The following is a 27,267-nucleotide window of genomic DNA, read 5'->3' as shown; positions in this document are numbered from 1 at the left end:
AATTTACAAATTTTGTCTGTGAAAATGGATGTGAATCCATACTCATGTTAATTAAAGGTGGAGAGGAAGGCGGAATTGGTGACCTGTCGATGGCTTGTCTTTGGTCTCTGGTTGTGAGTGCAGTGTCTGTCTGTTCAGTGCCTGGTTTTCATCTAACACACTCTGTATGAATTTAAATAAATTGTAAAGGCCTCAGATAAATTTTAGTTCTTTGATCTCATGATGAAATTAAGGAATTGTCTCAGTGATGGAAATTTTGAAAAGCATCTAATGACTAAAAATTTTAAAAAGAACTTAAAAAAATTTTTGTCCCCATCTTAGCACTTTCTGCTGTCTGACTGTTCTGAGTGTGGTTAGGAAGAATAATATGTACAACTCAGAAAGACGCAATGTGAAGTGGTGGCTGAGAGTGTGAGCTCTGAGTTCAGAGCCCGGTGCTGCCGTTTAATGGTGTGTGGCTGTGGGCACGTTACTCAGCTCCTCTGCGGCTCCGTTTCCCCTTCTGTGTCGCTGGAAGAGCATTAATCCCCACCTCATGGGGCTGTACAAGCTCCCACTCACACAGAGGGCTTGGCCTGCTCCTGGATTATGGAAGAGCATTGCGACTGTTAGTGGTTCTTGCCTCTCTTATTGTGATCACTCATGGGAGGGTTTCAAATAGAGGAGGCGGCAGTGGTTGTAGTATTCTCCCGGTGTTACTTCCTTTCAAGTAAATCTTGCAAAGCAAAATTGCATTTTGTATTTCTGATTACTTTCATCCCATCTGGAGGTGTGAATGTGGTTTCCTTAATCCTTCATGCGAACCACAGTCCAGGTCCTCAAAAGCAGTAAGTGAGATGGGACTCCTGGAGGAGCAGTGAGGCAGAGCCTGTGGGCGAGCTCTAATGAAGCCCTGCCCGTGTAGGCACAGGATCAGGTGGGCCCTGGTGCTCTCCAGGAGATGCCCTCTTCAGTTTCAGGGAACAGGAAGCCCCAGCACGTTTCCCAGGCTGAGGCTTGGAGCAAGGGGATTAGTGTTTGCCATCCCCCTTGTCGTGCCTTGCTCCTTACTTCTAAAAGGAACAAAACCAATTGCTGCTGACAACCTCCTGAGAGTCCATCTGTCCACGTCAAGGCCCTATTTTAGCAAGATGGTGATGGCACCAGGAGGCAGACCGTCTTCCCTGGGCCTGAGAAAGCAGGGTGTTCACAGGGACGCTTCGAGGCGAGGAGCCTGCAGGCTTAGTGCTGGGGCTGGCTCACCTGCTGAGAGACAGCCCAGCAGTGGCAGATATTCAGGATCCTGTGTCCTCCAGGTGTGTCTCATGCTCACACGTGTGTGCATGCTCACACATCCACATCCACAGAGACACGCATGTATGGAACAAATGTATAGCATGTATAAACATATGCCTGAATATGTATGTGCATGCAGGTGTGTACAACATACATCTTACATATATCAGACAACTAGGACATACATTTGATTTCAGCTTGGACTTTGAAGGAATGTATAATTAGATTATTTTAAATTAGTATTAATAAACTACATAGAGTCAAATATTCCCGTATTTTTAAATCTATTTATAATAGTGAAAAGATTTGACTTTTCCATATTTGAAGTGAGATTGTGATACTTTTAGAATAAGATTTGTAATAGTAATAAAATGTCCCAGAGCAGAGACATGAACATCCATGTTTCTGTCTTCAAAGGAGGTGATTCTAGGGGGATTAATCAAAAAATGAAAGTTTATTTCATGCATAGTAGTTTTTTCTCCTTCGAGTTTTTAAATTAAATATTTAGGGAACTTGAATTTATGTTTGTAGCATATCTCCTTGACTTGGGGCTTGTTCCATGGTTTTTGTTTATTTTCCCTCTTGAGGTTTATGCTGGAATCGAGGAATTTGTACAATGAAACATTGGGTACACTGAGAAGATAAACAGTTGTTTAGACCGCATGTCTGTGGAAGGGTGTGTGGCTCGCAGGGTAACCGGCTCCTGCTGGTTTGCCCAGGACTGTTCCAGTTTAGCGCTGAAAGTCCGCGAGTCCCTGGGGCAACAAGGATGGTTGGCCACCCAACCTGTTCTTTATGGCTACTATTGTTATAAATTTTGCTGTATTATATGTTTTCCCTGCCAGTGTCAAAGGCTCTGCATCTATTAAAGAAGCTGGGAAAGTAGAAAAAGAAGTCTAACCTTAGCTAAGTATCCTGTAATTGCTAAGCGAGGCTTATTTTCAGTTGAACGGAACTTATTTTCAAAGCATGTTTCAAAGTAAGAGATTGTTGTCACCATGGGAAGAAGGTGATATGCTTCCAGAGTATGCTAGGCATTGTCAATTTGAGAAAAATTAGCTGTTAAGATATCCCCTGACCCCAGCATCTCAGTTTAGTCTCACAGATATAAGTGCTCATCCCTTTTTACAAGCATTCTGGTTTGTCTCCCGCTTTGTTCTCCGTCTGAACAGCATCAATGCTCACTGAAACGTACCTGTTGAAATTAGCTCAGTGAGCTTTCCCTAGTTTGCCACAGGGAGATGTTTTTCTTTCTTCTTGGTGGAATGCTTGTCAAACACACACATGCCTTGAAGGGGAGGTAAGACGCAAGGGGAGCCGGGCGGGCGTGCCTGCGGCTGCGCCACTGAGACTGAGACATGCCAGGCGGCTGGCTGCCCCACACTCAGGGCAGCTCCAGGCACGTCGTGGCGAAGTACAGAGAGAAAGTCTAATATGTGCGCTCTCTTCTCACATGCACATTTTATTCTGGTCATCTTAATGCCTTTGCTGTTGTGCTTATAAATTTGAAAAATAGAAATGGTATAATCTGGCTTCTGGTATGCTTGAATCTCTTTCTAGGGAAACTTTTTTTTTTTGCATGCTTGAGGATGTAGATGAAGTCTGCATGACTTCTAACAACTTGGCACCTTGGTTTAGGCTCTCGGACAAAGGAACACTGCCTCCAAGAAATAGAAAATGTTACTTACATAAGCTCATGTTTGAAAACTAGCAGTGACTTTAAAGGACAGTGTGTCATTTTCAGAAAGAACAGATCTGAGCCATATCAATAGAACGGTTAAGATCTTTATAACTTCGAGTAGGTTCTTCTGACTAACTTGGAGATCGTTGACTTCACATGAAAGTAGAGAAATAGATGAAAGATATACCTCTCTGAGACAGAGTGGGCTTTCTCACTCAATCATGAGAACCAGTGCTCGGGCCCCTCCTCTGTGACGCAGGGTCCAGATGTGAGTTCTCTGTAGTCGCGGGCCTGCAGGCGTGGGCACCCTTTCTGTGCACCCCCGCCAGGCTCCAGCCTCTTCTCCTCCTTATCCCGAAGCCCAACCCCCTTGGCACCACACTTTATGACTAGCAGTCTTACTTAGGGGAACACTTGAGCAAGTTTTGCACTCTCTCTTTGACCCGATGGATAAGTCATCTGAATGGGTACATCACCTAAAATAGTGAATAATTCTGCTGTTACTTTTGTTCCAATCCCTACTTCCTCAAGTCCAGCTAGGCTGGAATTCTCTGAGGGAGGGACTGACTGGTTTTTCTTTACCTTCGCACCACTGGCACACAAGGCAGTGCCCCACACGTGCTGGTACTCGAGGAATATTTGTGGGTCGAATGAATGAATGGAGCTTGGCTTGTGCTTGACATCCCATAATAAGTTGTCCTGCCCCTCTCCTCCCTGAAATAAGGCAACAGAAAAAGGGCAGCAGGAAGTGGTGCTCCGAGGTTGTTCCAGGACCCAGGGCGACCCGTGGAGAAGAGGTCCTTCTCTGACGCCAACACCTCGGCAGTCTACAGTCTGTCTACTGGCCCCCAGGGTCAGAAAAGTGGTAAACGGTTTATTCACGTTTGAAATAGGGAGTGTCGTGTTGTTTTTCGTCTCTCTACCGGCAGACTTGGATTGATCTGTAGTGATGAAGGCAGTTTCTCAGCTGGCTTCATTAGTGAAGGGCAGAGAACCTAGAACGGCTCCCGCCGTCTCCTGACCCCTCCCTCGCCTCCCTCTCTGAGTCCTGGGTGTCATCACATCCTCCTTCTCCCCCAGCACCAACTGCCGTCAGGCTGCGGGCATGCGCTACTTGGCTCGCTGCAGGAACCCTGACCCACGTCCCGGGTTCCAGTTTCGTCCTTCCCGGTCAGCCTCTGCCCTGGAGGGCAGACGCTCCCCGCAGGCCACACGAGGCCCCGCGGGCGCCCTCTGTGAGTGGTTTCCGTGGTTTTCACAACGAATCCTGTGCTGGAGTCGTCCCTGCGGGCGGCCGCCTGCCCCGTCCCTCCCCACGACAGCCATGTGGACTCTGCCCTGCCTGCGCTGGGCCCTCGGTCGCAGGACCTCACACGTGCCGTCCACTGCCTGGAAGGCCATTCCGCCGACTGGTTACCCCTTCTTGGCTTTGCATGTCGTCTTCCTCTGAGAACACTTCCCAGGCCGCTTGGCTGAGCCCAGGCGCGGTGAGGTCTGTGTGGTCCTGTGCTTGCCTCGCAGTTGGGCCCTTCAGCGGCGACAGCCTGTGCGCTCCATGAGGATGGACGCCGTGTCAGTCGCCTGTGTCCCCAGGCCCTAACGCAGCGCCTGGCGCACAGGAAGCAATTGAATTTGAGTGCACTGGTTGATTTATGACTAATATTAATTTTCCTTCCATACTTGCCTGTCTATTAAAGTACATTCATGGAGATAAAAGGCTCTGAGCAACAGCGTGGTTTCACCCTGTCGGTGGGAAGGTAACTGGTTGATTCTCTCCTGTCTCAGGTCCTGCAGGATGAGAGGGTGAGGTATGCTCACACTCTTACCTGATGGTCCTGAGTCACGTGATCACATCTCTCTCTCTCTCTCTAAACTTGGAGTTGAAGTGGGTTTTCACTTTACTTTTCTCTTTAAGGACTTGTGCTTTGTTAAATGGGTGCTCTTGTAGTTTGGGACATTGTGTGGTAGAGATTTTTTTTTCATAATGTGCTCCTAGAAGAGAAATAAATGATACAAGAAATAAAAATCCCGATGAATTACGACACACGCAATTTCTTGTGCATAAATCTATACCCTGCCAGGTTATTCTGACCTAACCATGGGTAGATTCTCATTTGAGAAATATATATCCGTGAAATTTATTTAGTTGTTCAAATGTAATTTTATTATAACTATATTATTATAAAAAATGCATCTTTGGGACTTTGCAGCTTCTATTTATTCTGTTATTAAAAATGATAACATCACTTATTTCTTTTTTATACAAGTAAAATGTAGAACAACATTTTGGCCTAGAATGATTTTTTTAAAGCTAGCCTTTTGAAAAACTGAGGCTAAATGAAAATCTATAAATAGCTGCCTCGCAGGAGCTGGTAATTCTGGTCACCAGAGACAGAGGCGCATGGAAGGTCGCTGACAGTGAGACAGGCGTACGCCTTGCACTAACTTGGGGCAGGGGCGTGCGAGTGACAGAAGTGTAAGGCTTAATGTCTCACCAGGCTTCAATCTCATACTCTCATTATTGTGTTTTCAGTTCAGATATAAAGGCACGTTGCACTGAGATTTTAACAATCAACATATGTAAAGTGTCACTTATCTGATTAATTTTATATAAGCTAATTTATTTTAGAAAACCATCCCTGTGGAATTAATATAAACACAATGCAACAATTAAGAGAAAAAGTTAACCATGCACACTTTCTACTAAAACTCCCATATCTTTGTCTTTGTTTCTCCTTCAGCATGTCTAAATATCGACCAGCATTTTACAGAATGAACCATCGTCACCCTGATCTTGTTCCTTTGAAATCTGCCTTCTTCCCCAGCCCAGCTGTACTATTAATGTCCCTGTTTTAACTGATGGCCACCATATTTAATTATGAAATATACATACATATGGAAAAGTGCACAAAACATAAATGTGCAAAGTAAAACATGATATTCAGCAAACACCCACATGACCACCTGTCATTCCAGTCTTGAACACAACCTGTAACCCTCCTGTGGGTCCCTTTCCAGTCACCCCTCCATTCCAACCCCAGAAGACTTGCTGCTGCTGCTGCTGCTAAGTCGCTCCAGTTGTATCTGACTCTATGCGACCCCATAGACGGCAGCCCACCAGGCTCCCCTGTCCCTGGGATTCTCCAGGCAAGAACACTGAAGTGGGGTGCCATTTCCTTCTCCAATGCATGAAAGTGAAAAGTGAAAGTGAAGTCCCTCAGTCGTGTCTGACTCGTAGCGACCCCATGGACTGCAGCCCACCAGGCTCCTCCATCCATGGGATTTTCCAGGCAAGAGTACTGGAGTGGGGTGCCATCGCCTTCTCCTCAGAAGACTTGACCTCTGTGGAAATACTTTCTTGTTGTTCTTTAGTTTTACTGCTTCTATCTTTTGCTTCTTTGGTGGCAGGGGGTGTTGGGGAGAGGCATTTATACAAATGGAATCAAATAGAATGTATTCTCTTGTGTGTTGCTGTCTCAGTTCAGCGTTATGTTTTGAGACTCGTGCTTTTGTGGCTGAGTCTCGCCCATGCTCCTTGCCCTGTGGTCTCCATGCCACAGTTTACCGTCCTGTGGTTAACAGTCACTCGTCTTGTTTGCAGTTCTGGCTGCAGTGGGCGGCCCTGCTGTGAGTGCACAGTCCCTCCTTGTCTGCCGTGTCACTTGCTATAGTTTCAGTTGCCCACCGAGGCCCAAAACTATTAAACGGAAAGGTTCACAAGTAAGCAGTGCTTGAGTTTTACATCGAGCACCGCTGTGAGTTGCTTGATACAGTCTCTCACTATGCTGCTCTGTCCCACCACGGTGAGGCCCCAGCACCCACATCGTCTACTCCTGACATCCAGTCGTGGATGTTGTCACAGTTCAGGGTCTCAGATCACTGAGGCAGATGGCCCTCCTCTTGACGTGCCGTCAGAAAGCTGATGGTAGCCTCACGCTGGGTTATGCTGCCGTTCACCTCCCTTCTCACGTGAGGTGAGGGGTGAGAACTGTACAGTGAGGTATTTCAAGGAGACCACACGTATATAAGTTCTCTTACAGTATATGTTACAGCTGTTTCATTATCAGTCACTTTGTTCCTCTCCTGCTGTGGCTAACTGGTAGGCTGAATGTTGTCGTGGGTATCTTTACACAGGAGACCACATAGTGCACACAGGACGTGGTCTCCCAGCTTTCAGGGCCACTGGGGGTCTCGGACGCCATCCCCCGCTGATGCCGTGTGCTTGCACGTGCTTCCTGGTGCATGGGGTCATAGGCTGTGCCTGTCTTCAGTTGCACTGTATTTTTCAAACTGTTTTTGAACTTCATAAAGGAAGAAAAAGCTCCAACTCTTCATCAATATTTAGATTTTTAAACATTTGCCACACTAGCAGGTGTATAGTCATATCCCAATGGTTTTAATTTCCCCAACACTATCCACTCCAGTACTCTTGCCTGGAAACTCCCATGGACAGAGGAGCCTGGTAGGCTGCAGTTCCATGGGGTCGCGAAGAGTCGGACACGGGACACGACTGAGTGACCTCACTTTCACTTTTCACTTTCCTGCATTAGAGAAGGAAAAGGCAACCCACTCCAGTGTTGTTGCCTGGAGAATCCCAGGGACGGGGGAGCTTGGTGGGCTGCCATCTGTGGGGTCGCACAGAGTCAGACACGACTGAAGTGACTTAGCAGCGGCATGTTCGTGTATGTTGTATGTTCTTATACGTGTGTCTGTCATTGCATCTCCTCCCTTATGCGGTAGCGGTTTGAGTCTTCACACCTTCTGCCCGTTTTCCTTCTGGAGTTGGCCGTTTTCCTGACTGATTCATAGGAGTTCTTTATGGACGCTGGGCGCACGTCCTTTGCCTGTGGTATTTTCCTCATCTCTGCGGGTTGCTGTTTCACTCCTTATGGTGTCTATTGAGGAGAAGAACTTTTTTATGTTTTACAGTGGTTACATTCACCATCTTTTCCTTTACGGTTAATGCCTTTATTGGCCTGAGGAAGGTCTCTTTTCTTGTTGTATGACAAGATGATATTCTCCTAGGTTCTGAGACCCTTACAGTTTCCTCTTTTACACTGGGGTCCCTAACCTACAGACTGTTGATTTTTGTCTGTGGCGTGAAGGCAAATCCTGCATATTCTTCCTTTTCTTTTGTTGACACTCCTTTGTTTCTGCTCTTATTACCTGATGCCTGGCTGTTACCTCCTGCCTCTATCTGGCCGTTCACCTCACCAGGTAAATTTTCCCAATATATCACTCTGGTGATTCTATATTGAACTAAAGAAAAAAAAAACAGAATGTCACTTATTTCATATAAGATTGACTTTTGTCTTTTTTGGTATTCAAAACTCCTCAAAAAAAAAAAATCTGTTGTTGTTTTAGCAGGAAGAGTTAGCACCTCATCAGGTAAGAGCAGCTGGCTCCTATGGGGACTCATCACCACATCCAGAATGAGGTCCTCAGCTCCGCACGCACCAGGCTGGCTTCTGTTTGTTTGTTTGGTCTGAATTCTTGGAACTGGTCAGGACCCTGAGGACTGAGTGATGGACGTGCCAAGCACTCATCTCCAGTAAGGGGGCAGCACACTCCCGTGACCATTAGATTCATATCTGTTTTTCAGGTCGCCCTCTTTGCAGGACCAGAAGATCCAGGAAGCTAAGTTGGTGTCACAGATGTTTTCTGTGCAGACAGAAGGAGCTAGACCATTTTAACAGATATTTATTCTGAGCCATGGTGAGGCTAGACACTTTGTCTTTACAGCAGTCTACCTGGGGTTTTGTATGCATCCAGGTCAGTCTCTTCCTTTCTTGAACTGGGCTGAGAAACACAGCCAAGTCTTTGTTCTCTCAGCTTCTCTGTTCCAGGCTACCTGCTGACCCACCCTGTTCTCCCCACCATCAGAGCCGAGTACAGCTGGGTCGACTCGCACCACTGTTACTGTGCAAGCAGCCTTCTTTTCCAGGTTGTGGTATGTCTCGCCACATCTCCAGTCCCTGCCCCTAAACATAGACATCTACTGGAGTTGAGTGCATCTGGCTTCTCTCTCCTTAATCCTACTATAAAGTCTTGTGGCTTTAGGCAGAACAGGCCACTTGCTATTTTTGAAACACATCTTGTGGCTTCTCGGTTCTTTACCTTTGGTTAATTATGTCATTTCTCTGTCTGGGTTTCCCTGTCTCGAGGTCCATTAAACCTATAACTTAAAAAAATCCTGTTTGGTGACACATAATGAACCTTTTCTTTGGAAGATGTCTCACGGTCACGTTTCCTGCTAAAGGGCAAAACCCAGGGGGCTAAGTGTGAACTGCACGGCTCCTTCCTCAGGGCACGGCTGATTTCAGATCGCAGGTGACTGAGAAATTAATCCACCGCTGACCCTTGGCTAATCAGAATCTTTAAAGAAAGCTGTCCTAGGAAACCCAGACACTGGAGGCCTGTAGAGTCGTTTCTTGGAAAAAGCCGCACATCCTCCTGTGAAGTTACTGGATGACAGAGGAGCCTCTGTGCGTGGAGGAGGCAGCGAAGGGCGGTGTGGGCTGGGGGCTGAGGAGAAAGGACATGAGGCAGAGGCCCGGGGCAGGCTGGGGCAGGGAGAGACGGGAAAGCTGCCCTCGGCTGCGGCTCCTGGTTCCGAGCGGGTCCCCTTGATGCGGCTCTGCTTCCGTCCCGGGAGATCTGTGCCCTCCTGCTACGAGGGCAAGGTGGCACGGTTACCTAGCAGGAAAAGAAAGTCTTCCTCCTAGCCCCTTCCTACCCGAGTCTTTCCTACCCAGAGCTTGTATCTTTTTTTCCTTCATTTTAAAATTAAGGTATAAAGTCCGCCTGTTTTAGGGTACAGTCCAGTGAATTCGGACAAACACGCGGTTTCTGATCCCCGGCCACAACCAGGACATAAGCCACTGTCGTCTCCCCGAACGTCCCCGTTTTGTGTTCAGCCTTTCCGCACTCCTCAGTCCTTAGCAATCACTGACCTGTCTTCTGCTCCTATGGTTTGGCATCTTCCAAGAACGGCATGTAAACGGAATCCTACAGTGAACACCCTTTTAACTGACCCTTCCATTTAGCACCGCGCATTTGCCCTTCATCTCCGTGGTTGCACGCATCGGCGACTGGGTCCTTTTTATTCCCAAGGGATGTCTCGTTGTGTGGCTGCACCTCAGTTTATTATTCTGCTCACTCCTTGAAAGACACTGGGGATATTTCCAGTTTGGGCCATTTATGAAAAAACCTACTAGAAACATTCACAAATGGGTTTTCATGTGAACATAATCTTTTTTTCACTGAGTTAAATTCCTAGAGTGGTGGGTATTAACATAAATGTATGTTTAACATTATAAGAAAGTTAAAGAATCGCGTGGCTGACACACCAGTCCCGTTTCCGCGGTGTGAGGCTGTCACGGACACCTGATTCTGTGATAACAAAGTGGCTCATTGACGCCACCCAGCCCTCGAAACCTTGAAATAGCCTCCTGGTTCTTGGCCTTATTAGAGATAGGCCAACATGAACAACTCCATCTAGAGTTAACCTTCTAGTGGGGAATTCTTGAGGAGAAAAAGTGAGGCATCATCAAAAGAGACAGGACATGCAGGGGAAGAGGAGAGGTGAGCTGGACACCAGCGCCTGGGTAGGTCCAGACGCAGTCCTGTTTATAGGCTCCAGAACTGCCTCGGTGCAGGAGACGATGTGGAGACCTGAGAACAGTCAGAAAGCGCTCGCTCAGAGAGCACCCTGGCACCCCCGCGGGCCCCGCGCCAAGGACCCGGCCCTCCCTGTGGGCAGTGAGTGCAGGTGAGCACTCGCTTCCAACTCTCGAAACAGTTAAACACGTTTTCTAGGGACGTCTTTAAACATTTCTTTGAAGGATTCCAAATGATGTCCTCTTATTTACTTTATTTTCCCATCATTTTTAAAGGATAATTTTTTTTTATATGTCCTTTGACTCTGAGGCTGCTTTTACTGATAGTAAATAAGTACTTAAAGGACTGAGATACTTTTTTCTAGCATTTAACCAAACTAAAGGGCAGTGGCCCCTAAATTTCAGTGACACACCAAGCTTTTCAGAAAACAAGTTCCAAAGGGGATTGTTTTTATCTATGAAACACCATCTTATGGACAGGATATTGACTAGACTTGATAGAATGGAGGCGTGAAATGAGAATGAAGCGTGGCAGTAGCAAAGCCCGTGGCAGCGGTTCGCAATCAACAGGCTCACTCACTGCATGGAAGCAGCTGAGAGCTGGACAGGAAGATGAGAGGAAAGCGTTAGTTCTCCGAAGGAAGCCTCGGTCTCCCCCCTGGTGTCACGTGCTGTCTGTCATGTGGTGGCTCTTTGTGCTCATCAGCTCACAGGAGAGTCTTACGTGCCTCATAATTTATAAGCAAATGTTTAAACATTCCTAAATGAAGATGCTGGCATACCCCAGTCCTGCTGGCATGTTCCCGTCTGAGTTGATTCACGTCAGTTGTGAGATGCCGTGTGTGGTCGTATTCTGTTTTTTCTTCCTGTCTCATGTGATTTTGAATATTATATTTTCCTAATACATCAAGGTGGTCCTCTCTTGCTGTGCAAAGCCAAGGGTCTGTTGTCCACACAGAGCTTCTCTTCAGGCCCACTTCCCTGCCTCTGGCTTAGTCACTTCTTTACATGTGGACAATAGTTTTCACTTCAAGGGAGGAAAACGTAAATGTTGGTTTTACTTGAGAAAGAAATAGTGGTGATGGTTGTACAATGTTGTAACAATATTAACGGTTGTTAATGTGTTTAATGCTATTAAATGTACGCGTGCACGTGTGCTCAATCTCGTTTGACTCTTCCGTGACCCCATGGGCTCCTCTGTCCATGAGATTTCTCAGGCAAGGATAGTGCAGCGGGTTGTCATTTCCTCCTCCAGGGGATCTTTGTGACCCAGGGATTGAACTTGTTTCTCCTGTATTAGCAGGCAGATTCTTTACCATCTGAGCCACCAGGGAAGCCCATTAAATACATACAGAATAGCAATTTTAAAGAAAACAATTCAGTGGAGAAAGAATAATCTTTTCAACAAATAGTGCTTGACCAACTGGATGTCTGTAGGCAAAAAGAATGAACTTCAACTTGAACTTCACACCAGAACAACAACAAAAACTGAAAGCATGCCAGTAGTGAAGAATTCTTAGATATGGCACCAAAGGCATGACTCATAGATAAAAAAAAAAGAAATTGGGTTTCATCAAAATTGAAAAGTTTGCAATGTGAATAATGTTGTGAAGAAGATGAAAAGATAATCTACAGACTGGCAAAAAGCATTAATATTTGTAAATCACATACCTTTTGAAGGACTTGTATCTGGAATATATACAGAATTTTCAAAATAACAGTTAAAAAAAATCCAGATATGAAATGAGTCAAGGAAATGAATAGGCATTTCACCATAGAGGATACACAGACATCAAATAAGCCTATAAAAATATTGTCAACACCATTCAGTTCAGTTCAGTTGCTCAGTCGTGTCCAACTCTTTGCGACCCCATAAATCACAGCATGCCAGGCCTCCCTGTCCATCACCAACTCCCGGAGTTCACTCAGACTCATGTCCATCAAGTCATTGATGCCATCCAGCCATCTCATCCTCTGTCGTCCCCTTCTCCTCTTGCCCCCAATGCCTCCCAGCATCAGAGTCTTTTCCAATGAGTCAACTCTTCACATGAGGTGGCCAAAATATTGGAGTTTTAGCTTCACCATCAGTCCTTCCAATGAACACCTAGGACTGATCTCCTTTATGATGGACTGGTTGGATCTCCTTGCAGTCCAAGGGACTCTAAAGAGTCTTCAACACCACAGTTCAAAAGCAGGAATTCTTCTGCGCTCAGCTTTCCTCACAGTCCAACTCTCACATCCATACATGACCACTGGAAAAACCATAGCCTTGACTAGATGGACCTCTGTTGGCAAAGTAATGTCTCTGCTTTTGAATATGCTATCTAGGTTGGTCATAACTTTCCTTCCAAGAAGTAAGTGTCTTTTAATTTCATGGCTGCAATCAGCATCTGCAGTGATTTTGGAGCCCCCCCAAAAATAAAGTCTGACACTGTTTCCACTGTTTCCCCATCTATTTCCCATGAAGTGATGGGACCGGATGCCATGATCTTCGTTTTCTGAAATGTTGAGCTTTAAGCCAACTTTTTCACTCTCCTCTTTCACTTTCATCAAGAGGCTTTTTAGTTCCTCTTCACTTTCTGCCATAAGGGTGGTGTCATCTGCATATCTGAGGTTATTGATATTTCTCCTGGCAATCTTGATTCCAGCTTGTGCTTCTTCCAGCCCAGCGTTTCTCATGATGTACTCCGCAGAGAAGTTAAATAAGCAGTGTGACAATATACAGCCTTGACGTACTCCTTTTCCTATTTGGAACCAGGCTGTTGTTCCATGTCAAGTTCTAACTGTTGCTTCTTGACCTGCATATAGGTTTCTCAAGAGGCAGGTTAGGTGGTCCGGTATTCCCATCTCTTTCAGAATTTTCCACAGTTTATTGTAATCCACACAGTCAAAGGCTTTGGCATAGTCAATAAAGCAGAAATAGATGTTTTTCTGGAACTCTCTTGCTTTTTCCATGATCCACTGGATGTTGGTAACATCATTAGCCATTAGGAAAATGCTAATTCAAACCACAATGAGCTTTCATTATACACCTTTCAGAACAGCTAAAATTAAAAGTAGTGACAATACCAAATGCTATCAAGATGTGAAGCTGAATCACTTGTGTTGCTGGGAGATGTGTAAACTGACACAGCCACCCGGAAAAAAAAAAAAAAAAACAGAAAAAACAAACTTATCACAGGCACTTGGGCACTTACTCTGGAGAACTGAATGCCTGTGTTCAAGCAAAAATGTGTATACAAACAGAAACTGCAGCTTTATTTGTAATAGCCAAGTTGTAGACACTTCTTTGTAATCAGCCAAAAGTCAGAATCAAAATGAGTTGTCCTTCAGGAGGTGAATGATTAAAGCAAGTGTGGCCCACCATAACCGTGGACTGTAACTCAGCAATGGAAAGGAATGAGCTCTTTATACAGGCAGCAACCTGAGTGGATCTCAAGGACATTATGCCGAGTGAAACATATCCAGTCTCCACAGGTTCTGTACTGTATGGTTTTGTTTCTGTGACGTTTCCAACATGGCACAGCTGTGGAGATGGCGAAAGCCAGTAGTTGTCTGGAGTTGCAGCTCCAGGAGAGTTTGGAGGGCCGAGGGGTGGGTGTGCGTGTGGAAGGTTAGCACAAGGACCTCCGTGGTGATGGAACAGCTCTGTGTCTTGATGGTGGTGGTGGTAACACAAGTGATGTATGCACGCGAAACTTGCATAAAACCTGGGAAGTCTAAGCACAGTCTACAGGTTGTACCAACGGCTACTCCGGTTTTGAAACCATGCGGTAATTATGTAAGACTGCCTGTGGGGGGACTGGTGAAGGGGGCCAGAGGCTTCACTGCATGTGCGTCTTCCCATGAGTCTGTTATTGTTTACAGTCTCTGACCGGCTTTACAACAGAGCTGTGGAGCTGACTGTTAGTACTACAGGGGGAATCCCTGTAGGAACAATGCCAGTAAATACACGGCAGCCTCTGAGACGCTTAGGTTTGCCTGTCGCCCATCCTACCCCTTCTATTCTCTTAAAGGGAGCAGCTATCCTGACTCATAAGTATGTAAACCAGTTTGTGATTCTTTATAATTTGTAATAATATCGTTAATAGGTGTAACCCCAAGTACAATAATTTAAGTTTTAGACTAAATGAAATCTTATTCTTTTTGTGTTCTGACCTCTTTCACACAACATATTATGAAATTCATGCTTGTTCTAGAAAGTAAATGTTCATTTTCATTACCTTCTAATTTTCCATTGTCTGCACACAGCACGGTCTGTTTATCCATTTTAGTAGTAATAGATTTTAAAATTGTCTCCTTTTTAGACTATTATAAGCCATCCTTATACATATTCCCTGGTATTCCTGCACACATGACTGTTGGGTTTTGCCAAGGAATGGCTAAGTCAAAAAGGTAGGCATGTTCTCAGATCCATGAGGAAATGCCTATTTTTCAAAGCGTTTGTCTACTTGTCCAGTTTTTCCTTTAATGACTTAACATATTTTACTTATTTATAATGTCTAGGTATGACTTTTATCATTAGAATAATGATATCTGAAAATACTGTTTTGCTTTTTCTATGCTGCACCCGCAGTATCTGTAACAGAGCCTGTCAGTCCAGTTGCTCAGTCGTGTCCCTCTCTTTGCGACTCTGTGGTCAGAGCCTAAGACGTGGCAAACACAGCAGATGGTTTGTTGAATGAATAAGTCAAAGTCATGGGCACTACGTCCCAAAGACATCTTTCCTCCCTTCACTTGAGGTCCACAGGGTTTTTTCTGAGCCCCTGGAGACCAGATGTATTTTGGAATTCAGAGTTTTAAATATTTCCTTTTAGGATGTGTAGCAGTCCACACACTGTATATTACCTAATACCACAAGTGTGGATGCTGGGAGCCTTGCACCATGAAATGTGTTCACATCTTTGCCGGTGAGACTATGACAGACTAAATGGGGTAAGAACAGACTGAAAATAGCCTTAGAGCAGTTACGGTAATCGTTTGATTAGTAGAATTTTAGAGGACCTGCCTGTCAGATCACTTGAAGATTACGATGCTAAAAATTACTAAACAAAATTCATAGACCTGCTGCACCTTTCACTACAGCTCCATGCGATGACAGACCAGGTAGATAAGATTGTCCTAGCCTCCCAGGTGCCATACTTGAGTCACCAGAAAGGATCCTACCCCAGAGCCCACTGAACAGCAGAGCTGGAACACAAACCTTGTCATGATTCTCATACTTTTTCAACAGTGCCGCAACCGCTTCTCATGAAAGCAGCAGTTTCTGTGATTTGTAAATTAACATTTCCAGAGGGGAGGAGGCTTCTTCATGATGAAGCTGCCATAAAGCACGCACAGTTGTACTGAGATTCGAAACGAACTGAGGGTAGTGCTCCCGCCAAGGCACGTGTGTGCTCTGGGCCGTCAGGGCCAGCGTTTATGTGCCTGTTGCAGCGAGTGCCCTGTCCCTGCGCACACTGCACGCTCTCGCCTCCAGCATCAGCGAACGCCCCGGCCTCTGCTCCTGTCCTCTCCCCCAGGTCCTCAGCTCCGCAGCGCTGCCCGCTGCACTGCAGCCTGCTCTCTTCCCGCAGCGGAAGACAACCTGGAACCAGGTGTCCGGGACCTGTCTAGACCTAGCGGCAAACCTGAGGATGAGAGCAGCACTCTTCAGGCCGGCTGCTAGCTGGCAGGGATTGACACCGAGTGGCTGAGTGAGCGAAGGGCCGCAGGTTTTCAGGCTTCCTCCGCCTGCTGGTGGAGGTTGAGTTGTCTCCCCCAGTAGCATGTGAGCCGTGTGAGGGCAAGGCTTCTCCTTGTTCTGTTTCCTGTGCTTTCCTAAGACCTGCAACAGGGCCCAGCCCACGCTCTGCACTGGCCAGATACCTGCTCATAAACAAATGATTGTTTGCGCTCTTATTTTTAAGAGCAGTATGCCTTTGAGCTCGGTTAAAAACAGTGTCAGGCTGGAAGAATCAGATAGGATTTCTGTGAAGAGTTAGGTGGACTTTGACATGCCCTAAAGGAGCGCTCATCATAAACGGTCATCGTGATTTCCGTGTTGTCTGTTCATTGCGATTCAGGGGGCTTGGTGGGGACAGGAAACCCGCCTGTGCCTGCTCACAGTAGCAATCCAGGGAGTATTCACTGACCTCAGGCTCCGCCAAGATGGAGGAGCGCCCCCGCTCCCAGGCCCTCCCCTCAGAACTGAAGCTGCCTGCACGTGGCACCGCAAAGGCACCCAGGGCATCTGAGGGTGGGAGAGGGGGCAGCCCTGCTGGGGACTGGGCCGCTTCAGGATCCAGGGCTGGTGAGCTCCCCGAACTTCCTCATTGTCACCGTGTGTCCTGGACGAGGAGCTGCAGAAACTCCTACCTGAGCCAGCAACACACACACACACGCACACAGACACACACCCCACCCCACCCCGGAGAAAGACTGTTCCTTCTACCCAGAGGACTGGGAGAAGTCTCCAAAAGTGTTACCCTTGTGGTAACCCTCTTCTACTCTAGCCAGACAGGAATAGAAAAAATGTTCCCGCCACCAGCTCCTCTTCCTGGGAAAGTTGATGTTTCAGCTCAAGCCCCACCCCACCCAGGCAGGCTTGTGCTCACGTCTGCCTGTTGGGTGGTGTTGGCAGGACTGAGTGGGAGCTGATCCTCCATCCTCCACCCAGAAGACACAAGTGGTGTTCTGAGCCCTCCCCATCAGAGTGCTGTCCATCCCGGAGCCCAGAGTGCCCTTAACTCAGCAGCCACGAGACCCTAAGGAGCCGGTAGGGGTGGGCCCGGGCACCCTCAGCACTTGTTCCGTCTGGGCCCTGTGGGAGGGGAGCTTCAGCCCACCCTGCAGAAACAAAGCAGTCACCCCCACCTCCCGCTCCTGGAGGCTGTGGGAGGGGCCACACAGTGGAGCTGACCTTCACTCTCACTCAGGAAAAGAGCTCGTGGGAGTCAGAGCCCTGCCCCCCGCCGCCGCCTTTGCCAGAGTAGAGTTGGGGGCGGCAGTGCAAAGCCAAATGTACGTGTCAGCCGTGGGACTGCTGAAGTGAGAATTACGTGGGGTGCAGAGTCTTATGTACCATCCAAAGTGTCCAGGACATAATTTAAGATGACTTATCGTACTAAGAACCAGGAAAATCACAACTTGAGTGAGAAAAGTCAGTCAGGAGACACGAACCCAGAGATAAGTCAGATTTTGGAATTACCTGTAAAGATTGTAAAGGGGCCAGTCACAGAAGTACTTTAACAAGGAGTTATTAACTCTCCTCAAATAAATGGAATAAAATAGAAACCTAGGAAAGCTTAGCAAGTAAGTTGAAACAACAGCAAAGGACCAAAATGGAAGTTAAAGAACGGAGAAATGATGACCAAAACAAATAACTCACTGGATGGACTTGGTGGCAGCAGAGGGGGCAGGACTGAATCAGTGAGCGTGTAGAATGGGGTGGGGCAGTGGGGAGGAGCAGAGAGCCACAGGGACCTGTAAGCAGGGACAGGAGCTGACAGTCACATCGTCAAGGCTCAGGGGGAGAGGAGAATGAAGGTTGGGCTGAAAAGGGTTGGAAAACATCATGTCTGAAAACATCCCAAATTGGGCCGAAAACATCAACCTAAAAAACTGAGTAAACCCCAAATCAGATAAATGCAAAGAAAAGCACACTTGGACATGTCGTAATTAAACTTCCGAACACTAAAGAAAAGGTCTTGAAAGGAGTCAGAAATGACACATTGCTTACAGGGGAACATGCGTTCGAACGACAGCAGTCATCTGAAACTGTGGGGTGTTGAAGGAATTGGCCTAACATTTTTAAGTACTGAAAGAAAAGAACTGCCAACAGGAGATTTTGTGTCTGGTGGAACATCCATCAGAAGAAAGGGAAATCAAGGCACACTCAGGTGATGGAAACTAAGATAATGTGTTGCTAGAAGTGCAGCTAAAGGCAATTCTCTAAACAGAATGTAAGAGAAAGAAAGCTCAGAACTTCAGAAAGGAAGGAACACTGGAGTGCACAGAAAGAGGAGAGAATTTGATAGACTATTCTGCTTCTCTTGACTGTCTTAAATCGTACTTGATGGTTGAAGCAGACACTATAGCATCGTCTGAAATGGTGCTCAGTATATGCAGGGGAAATACTTCAAACAACCTGTCTTTAAAAGTGGGGAAGGTAAAGGGATCTAAATGGAAGTAAGTTTTCTAAACTTTAGAGTGGTAAGTCTTATATATGCATATAGTACCTACATCAGCCTGTAAGGAAACCATTCAGGATACTGAAAAACACTAGAAATAAATCACTGTATTCCTAAGAAATGTTTCAATAACCCACAGGGAGATAAAAAAAGTGAAATTGAGTAACAGAAGAAAGAAACAAAAATAAAATGGCAAATTTAAGCCCCAATATATCAATAATTATATTAAATGTAAGTGATCTAAGACATGGGCTTCCCAGGTGGTAAAGAACCTGCCTGCCAATGCAGGAGACTTGAAAGATGCAGGTTCGATCCCTGGGCCAGGAAGATCCCCTGGAGAAGGAGTGGCAGCCCACTCTAGTATTCTTGCCTGGAGAATCCCATGGACAGAGGAGCCTGGCAGGCTATAGTCCACAGGGTTGCAAAGAGTCGGACATGACTGGAGCGACTTAGGACGCACACACGATCTAAGGTGTAGATCTGTAGAGTGAATAATAGAAACAGGATCCAAGTGTGCTGGCTACAAGAAAGTGACTTTAAATGCAATGACGGGGTGGGCTGAAAGTAAAACAACAGAAACCATACATGATGGAACATTAAAGAAAAACCCAGTTCTGTTTATGAGGATAGTATTACTTTGATACCAACATCAAATACAGTATTTAAAAGAAAATAACACTGTATAACAATCTTTCATACACTTAGTCATAAAAATTCTTCACTAAAATATTAGCAAACCAATTCAAGTAATGTATAAAAAATTATATATCATGACTAAAATTTATTCCAAGTATTAACATTTGAAAATCAGTCTATGTAGTCCATCTTTCCCAATAAGCTAAAGAAGAAAAAAAAATCAAATTATGCAGAAAGAAGGCTTGGCAGAATCCAACTCCTATCTCTGGTAAAAACTCTCAGCCAACTAGGAACAGGGGGTGTTGGGCCGCATCCCACAGGCCTACGAGGCCTGCACTGGGCCAGCTTAAGACCCAAGAGAGAGCCCAGAGTCAGCAACAGAGGCCCCGTGGTGGAATGAATAGGGGAGCCTAGCTGTCTGAAGCCAAGTCCTGGGGCGACAGCCCACTGTGTGGCGGATGGCAGGCAGGACGCGGCAGGTGCCGTCACTGCAAGGGGAAAGGGGAGGTTACCAGTCCTAGGGGAACTGATGTCAGGTGGGCTCAGTAATTACCAGGGGACCCGGCAGAGGGCAGCCCCTCACCCGCCTTCTGCTAAAAACAGTCACTAGCTGGGGCCTGGATCAAGTAAGCAGGAAGGTCAGTCAGGGGAGCAAGGTGTGGGTGAAGCAGGCCCTGGTCAGGCAGAGGAGGCACAGGGAGCCAGAGAACAGTCATCTGAGTGACCTGACCACATACGCCCCTGGCTCCGTACCCTGAACCACCCTTACAATCTTGGTCTGCCCCTCTTCCACCTTATCCCTGGGGAAGGTGCAACCAGGATACCACAAATACAGCCAGGCCACCCCCACAGGGAAGGGCGGACCCTGGCTCTAAAAGAAACATTCCATTGGCCAAGTCAAGAGTCAGCTGATGCTGGAGCTCCAATACTCTGGCCACCTGATGCAAAGAGCCCACTCATTGGAAAAGACCCTAATGCTGGGAAAAGATAAAAGGCAGGAGGAGACAGGGGCAGCAGAGGATGAGATGGTTGGATAGCATCCCCGACTCGATGGACATGAGTTTGAGCACGTCCAGGAGATAGGATGGGAAGATGAGGCAAGCCTTTCCTTCCCTGGGCAGTAGTCCCCCCGTAGTCACAGCAGCCAGAGGAAGCTGCTGGGGAGGAAACCCGGAGGAGGACGGCAGCATCTCATGTGCACGCAGCAGCTGTGCTCATCTCGCGGTGAAGGCGCTGGTGCTCAGATAGGTCTCCTCCCTCGGACTAGGGACGCGAGGGGAGACACCTGACTGGCCGTCACGGGAGATGGTGGCAACGGGCAAGATACAAGCATTCAGAGAGAAGGGCACACCCACCTCTGGCTTCTGTCCTGGTCTGCAGTACAATTTAGAAGACTCCCGTTTTCAGTAATACAAGGACGTGTCCAAAATCACATACACAGTGGCCACCCAGTTTTACCTTGGATGTCTGAACCACAGCTACTCCATCTTGACTTAAATGTATTCCCTTTCTCAGTGGCCAAAGCAGATGTACACTGCACATCTGAAGGACCACAAAGCAGGCCGCTCCACTCACTAAAATTTAAGCCATGGATAAGCCAGAATGACCTCCCCCATACCTGAATACATGGGTTTTCCCATCATTTCCCCTTCTGATTGCAAACTTTTCAATAGAAAGCACTGATGATTAAAATACCTGTCCCTCATTGCTGGGTGCTGGCTCCCACCTACAGTGCTCAACCCAGACTGTGATTGGACGTGAACCCACTCTCTGAATTGAGGTGACACGCCTGGTCTCGGGAGTTGGTGAAGCTCAGGCTCTTTCTGTCTCATCACAGAAAGAACTGAGGGACAAAGCGATAGGTAAGCTATGGATTTCTTTAGAGGGAGACACATTCCACAGACAGAACGTGGGCCATCTCAGAGGGTGAGGGGGGCCCCAGGGCAGGGGTCATCTCAGACAGCAAGAGCACCCAAGGGAGAAGCAGTCCGCAGGCAGAGCATGGGCCACCTCAGAGGGCAAGCTCTAGGGTGATCAGTTTTCACAGGCTGGGTAACTTCTTAGGCTGATGAGTGGGAGGGCTATCCTCACGGTTTTGGGGAAAGGGAGGGGATTTCCAGAAACTGGGCCATTACCAGTTTGGGGGCCTCTTATGTTTGACCTGGAAGTTCCATGGCGCTGGTGGGTGTGCCATTTAGATGCTTGTGCGTTACAAGGAGCCTGTGATGAGGCTCCGGGTGTACTGGAGGTAGGGTCTTCTGCCGCCCGGGACCTCGCTGGTTCTGGCCGGTTCACGCATGTCCTCAAAGGGCGCGTCCTCCACCTTTGGCTCCACTGCCCCAGGTTCTGCCACATCCCCTGATTGCTAGGCCTTCATTATAGTTTGCTTAGTCCTTCACATTGAGAGAAAACAAATCAGATCTAAGGGTTTGTTGATGAGGAAACACTTTATAGGCCGTGCATTTGATCCTTATGCCCCATCGTCACACAGGCATCATACGTTTGCTTTTAGCAGCAGACTTAAAGCAAGCAGTGTCACACTTCGTGAGTAGTTATACCCACAGTCTCACTAGATACTTTTCTTTCCGACCAGCACATCGAGGCCAAAGTATGGCTAACACAGCAACTTTCATAAATACAGACCCCAATGAGCAGAGCTAGAGTTTAACATCCACTGAAACGTAATACTGTTATAAAACTACATGCACCTCCACCAAACACAGCCAAAGCAAGATTAATTTGTTTGTCAAAAAAGTCTGGTGGATTGGTCATAAAGGCTCCTCCAAATTGGCTGTGATGGAGCTCCTCAGAAGGAGTGGCAGACTGGATTCCCAAAACGCCTCTCCAGGCCAGGAAAGCCATGCCAAAGGCCGGTCACCAGGCCCCACCTCTGGATTTCTCTCTTTTAGAGGTCCCCAAAATAATCAGATTCCTACACCAGATGGGAGACAGTCTTTCCCATTCCCTGATAAGGCTGCTCAGAACCCACAAGTCTCAGTTTCTGGAGACCAGACAGAGAGAAAAGAAAAATGCTTCAGTTCAATCCACATGTACTTGATCAAATTGCTGTAAGTCATAACTAACCTGAGGGGAAGGGCTTCCCCATAAAAACACAGATGAAACCAGTAACATTCCAGACAAAACCCATGAACATTATAACCGCATTCACCAGTTCTCTCAGTAACCAATCCTTTTGTTAACTTTTTATGAAGCCATTGGGTTTTCCATTAGAATTCTACTTACCTAAGTCAGCAGTGTGATCTGAAGTTTACCAGAGATCTGTACTTGTTAAAACATCCTTCCTATGAATCTTCTTGAAGATGAAGCACTTTTGCAAAAGAATCAGAAGAAAACAAAAAAAAAACTGTCTATAAATGACAAAAAAAACTTAAAAAGGCACAGTTAAACACCTGATCATCATATAACTGATAAAGAAACATGGGTGCAAAAATTATGACTGATTGTAATCTTAACCCTTGAAAACCTTAACGTCTGGCAAAATCCAAGAAGCAAGAAATTGTGCATTTCCTAAGTGGAAAATGCAATGCTTTACTCTTCCTCTCCTGAGCAGACAAAAGTAGATAAACTTAGACCCACACCCAGCAACTAATATCCCAGCATTTTGTCCTGTTTGAAATGGCCCATGAATTCTCTTCTTTTGTCACCGAGTCCAAGCTCATACCGCTCACCACATGGCAGGCTGGTAATCTAGAAACAAGTTGTTGGGGCAAGGAATAATGACTTCATTCAGAAAGCCAGCAGACTGAGAAGATGGTCAGCCTGTGCCCCAAAGAACCGTCTTGCCTGAGTTAGATTCAGGCTCCTGCTGTGCTAAAAGGGGAGGGAGTAAAGTCAAACACTTCCTGGTTCCCATCAGCCTCTGGACAGGTCGTGAATTTCCTCCTCCTGCAGCCATTCACAAGTGGGCCTAGTTGCGAGGTTTCCTGTGAGATAAACACAGGTATTTTAGCTTAATGCTCATTCCCTGGGAAGCAGGGTTCCCAGAGATGACCATTATGTATAATTTAAGCTTATAGGCAACATCCCTTTAGTGATGAATGCAATGCAGGAGACCCCGGTTCAATTTCTAGGTTGGGAAGATCACCTGGAGAAGGGAAAGGCTACCCACTCCAGTATTCTTGCCTGGAGAATCTGGCCTGGGTTGCAAAGAGTCGAACAGGACTGAGCCACTTTCACTTTCACTTTGGAAGAGAATACAAAAGGTTCTTCCCTATTACACTTTCAAATTTAGTTTCAAGTTACCAAAATCTAAGAGAGACTATTTTAGATAGGCATTCCCAAAACATAATTACTTCTAGGGATTACCTAAAATTATTAAGAGTTTACCTAAAAGCTCTTTTCTTCTCCTTTACTCTTAGAGATCATGTAAGATTAAATTTGCAGAAAGACCAGGTAGTTCATTTAATCCCAAAGGCACAAGAGAAATCCCAATTCCTTCTAGAAAGCTAGCTAGTCAGTTACAGAAGACTCACTCTGATACAGTAGCAGAGATGTTAGAGGCCGTTGTTTGCAAGACGTCTTGTCAGCCACCGTCATCAAGGACAGTCACCACAAGGCCCAGCATCCTGTGAGCAGCCACCTTGGGCTTTCTACCCGCAACACACACACTTTCAAGATCACCCCTGGAAACCTCTGGGCCCCACGTGTTAGTGGAGAGCTGCCCAGACTCACACCCGCAACCTCCGGGCCCTGCCTGCTAGTGGACAGCCCCTGCGGCTTCCCATTCCCCATCCTGAATTTCCCGACATCTCTGCATTCACGGGATTTTCCTTGGTCTCCTGGCTGCTCCACCGGTTGTTGGGCTGCACACAAGAGGCTACCTGGCCTTTATCGCCCAGCTTTGAGAGCAAGGGAAGAGCCTGGAGTCAGCAACAGAGACAACCAGTGGTGTAATGGATGGGGGAACTTACCTGTCGGAGGCAAGGTCCTGGGGTGACACCCCACCGTGTTGGCAGGACAGTACCTGCGGGCAGTCTTTGCTCCCTGGGGGAGGAGATTACCAGTTATAGGGGAATTGAGGACAGGTGGGCTCATTAGTTACCACGAAAACTAGTTAGAGGGGCAGGCCCCTCCCCACCACTTTGATAAGAGCAGTCACTAGCTGGGGCCTGGGTCAAGTAAGCAGGAAGGTCAGTCAGGGGAGAGGGGTGTGGGTGAAGCAGGCCCCGGTTGGGCAGAGGAGGCACAGGGAGCCGGACAACAGCTGTCACAGAGAGGGGAACTTTGAACTTCCTCAGACTGATCAAAGCACTTGGTGGGGCGGAGGGGAGGCGCTTCCATCACTCATCCATACACAGCAGGTGGGGATGTAAAATGCTACAGCCACTCACTATAGGAACAGTCTGGCAGGTTTTGTAAATCTAAGTATGCAATTACACACAACGCATCAAATGGACACTTGGGCTGTTTTACAAGATTGAGATGTTTGCTGTGAGGTTTTCTGGTTTCAGATGCTGTGCGGCGACCGCCTCTTCCTTCCGTGGCCTGGAGTCAGCACATGCGTCGTAAGCGCTTAGAGCGAGGGAGTGAAGGGGAGCTGTGGCAGCTTCACAGATTGTCAGGAAAGCTTTTACTCCCCAAAGTTAGAGGATTTCGGAAGGGAAGCTGCTCCAGAAACTGTTTTAACCATCTTCAGGGCAGTGGATGCATTAAGAGCTTCAGAACTATCAGTGCAGTAGAGATGCAGCCAATTCCTAACCCCTCTCTGAGTGCTGTGTACACAAAGCTAACTGTATTATTACTACTTCAGGACAGCCGAGGCTTCCTTAGTAAAGCCTCCTTAGGCACTTTACACGCCTTTCCAACGTCCTGGAGAGCGACATGGCTCACAGGAGACCGCAGTTGGTTCAGCCCGGTGGTTTGAGAATCAGACCTGGACTCTCACTCTGGCCCCGCCGGTTCCTGACTGTGTGACCTTTGGCAGACCGGTTAATCTTTGGGCTTCAGCTCTTGCTGCAGAACAGAGACTGAGCAGTGACAGGGCAGACCCCCCCGAAGGGTCTCGCGAAGGACAAACGAGGCACGTACGGTAAAGTGGGTCCTCGGTGCTCTGCGACGCCTGCTTTGCCGCTGCCGTTGTTGGTGTTGTTAGAAGCAGGAGCAGTCGTGACGGTGGACCGGGGAGTCCAGGGACAGGTTTCATCTCTGCCCCTAACCTGGGGTGCGACTTCTAGAAGGTCACTTTGATCTCGGGCCGCCTTGGCCTGCAACGGCTTGGAGCCAGCCTTGGGTTCCTGGCCAGAGACTGGGCTGGCTCAAAATGGTAAGAGCACCAGATCCCAGCCATCAGACCAGTGGTCAGTGACAAGGGCCCTAGCCCTTTGGCTTTGCAGAAAAGAATTTCCATAAAGATGAAAAGTAGTGAAGCAAGTTATGTGTTTATTAAGAGGAAAAAGTACAGTACATGTGGATAGGCACACAGGTGGACTCGGAGCGAGAGAATCACCGAGTCGCCCCCTTGTGGCACTTTACATCACTTACATGGGGCATTTCTTCCCGGTTCCCTCTGGGCGTCCATGGTGGCTCAGAGGGTGAAAAATCCGCCTGCAATGTGGGAGACCTGGGTTCGATCCCTGGGTTGGAAAGAGCCCCTGGAGGAGGGCGTGGCAACCCACTCCAGTATTCTAGCCTGGACTATACGGCCCACGGGGTCGCAAGTGTCGGACACCACTGAGCGACTTCCACTTGCACTTCCCTTTGGCCCATCATTCTGGTTTGCCTGGTTCACAGGCCGAACACGGTATATCTCAGGGTCCTCCCGTGTGTACACACCCATCTCTCAGCCAAGGTGGATCCTACCGAAGAGGTATCTGGGAGGTCAACATCCCTTAACATAACTCCCCTTTGATTACAAGAAACCTTTCTGCACATGTGTGGTTTGGGAGTCTCCTGACTTCAGGAATGAGAAATAACTGATCTGAGCAGGGCACAGCCTCCTCCCTTAATTGCCCTGCTATTTTGTCTTGGAGTTTCAGTCAATAGAGAACGAATCTCCAATTGCTTTACTGGGGCTGGGGGATGGGGGTGGGGGACCCATCTGCCTCCTGCTTCAACCTAGCTTTTCAGACTTCAGTTTCCTCTTCTAGAATCTTTGCAGGCAAGACATTGCAGATAATATGCAAAGTATCTTTCAGTGTTCACTTTCTGGGATTCTAAGGTGATCTTGTTGGAGATAAAATGATAAAAATCACAGTGGTTTTTTAAAAAAGTAAAGAAAACAAGCTAAAAAAAAATACACACAGCAAACAGTGGCTGAAGGCACCGCCTGTGGCACCTTCTGGGCCTAGACCGAGCCTTCGCTCTGTTCTCGGTGTGCGCTGCTCGTGGCCAGTTTTCGCAACGGGACCGTGGCTTTGTTCAAGATGGTGGCACTCTGTGCTTCCCATTCTGGACCTGAATCCTGATTCTCTAAGACAGATCAGCAACCTACAGCTGCCCCACCCCCACCCCCCGCCAGTTCAGGGTTTCTGTAAATAAGGTTTTATTGGAACATAGCAGGCTATTCATTTGTGTGTTGTCTGTGGTCGTTTTCTGTCTGCGTGGGCAGAGGAGTTGGGTAGCAGTGACAGAGACCACTTGGCAGCAGGCCCTGAGCTGTTCACTGACCGGTGCTGTGCAGAGCGTGTTTGCAGCCCCTCCTCTAAGAAAGTGGTGGTCCTGCCGGCCCTCCGTTTCCCAGCTTCCCTTGCAGCCACAGAACGACGGAGGGCAGGCTTCCTTACAGACTTTGCTGAGCTGCTGGGCTGCTCCTGGAGCTCCTTTCCTTTAAAACATTTTTACGGTTGTTGTTCTTGCTTGTGCCTCAGTGAAAACCAATATTATAGTCTTTTACTATTGTGAAACTGGACACATTACTTCTCTAGGC

General features: G+C 47.3%; 1 protein-coding gene and 1 long non-coding RNA gene across 3 annotated transcripts in view; one reads left to right on the top strand and one right to left on the bottom strand.

Annotated features, from left to right (window-relative positions):
• Window positions 1–27,267, top strand: part of SDK1 (sidekick cell adhesion molecule 1) — a 744,542-nt gene that overhangs the window by 328,540 nt on the left and 388,735 nt on the right. The gene's annotated exons all lie outside the window — the stretch shown is intronic.
• On the bottom strand, window positions 21,636–24,827 carry LOC129637543 (uncharacterized). Of its 2 annotated transcripts, none has more exons than XR_008707512.1 (3): window positions 24,314–24,827; window positions 22,626–23,326; window positions 21,636–21,775 (listed from the first exon to the last, which is right to left on the bottom strand). It is a non-coding gene; the product is annotated as an uncharacterized LOC129637543 (long non-coding RNA). The 2 variants fall into 2 exon arrangements; XR_008707513.1 differs by lacking the exon at window positions 24,314–24,827 and adding an exon at window positions 23,876–24,199.

The sequence above is a fragment of the Bubalus kerabau genome, chromosome 23, assembly GCF_029407905.1.
Source record: "Bubalus kerabau isolate K-KA32 ecotype Philippines breed swamp buffalo chromosome 23, PCC_UOA_SB_1v2, whole genome shotgun sequence".
In the NCBI taxonomy this organism is placed as follows: domain Eukaryota; kingdom Metazoa; phylum Chordata; class Mammalia; order Artiodactyla; family Bovidae; genus Bubalus; species Bubalus kerabau.
Note: the sequence above shows the minus strand (reverse complement) of the source record. Positions and strands in the feature narration are given on the sequence as shown.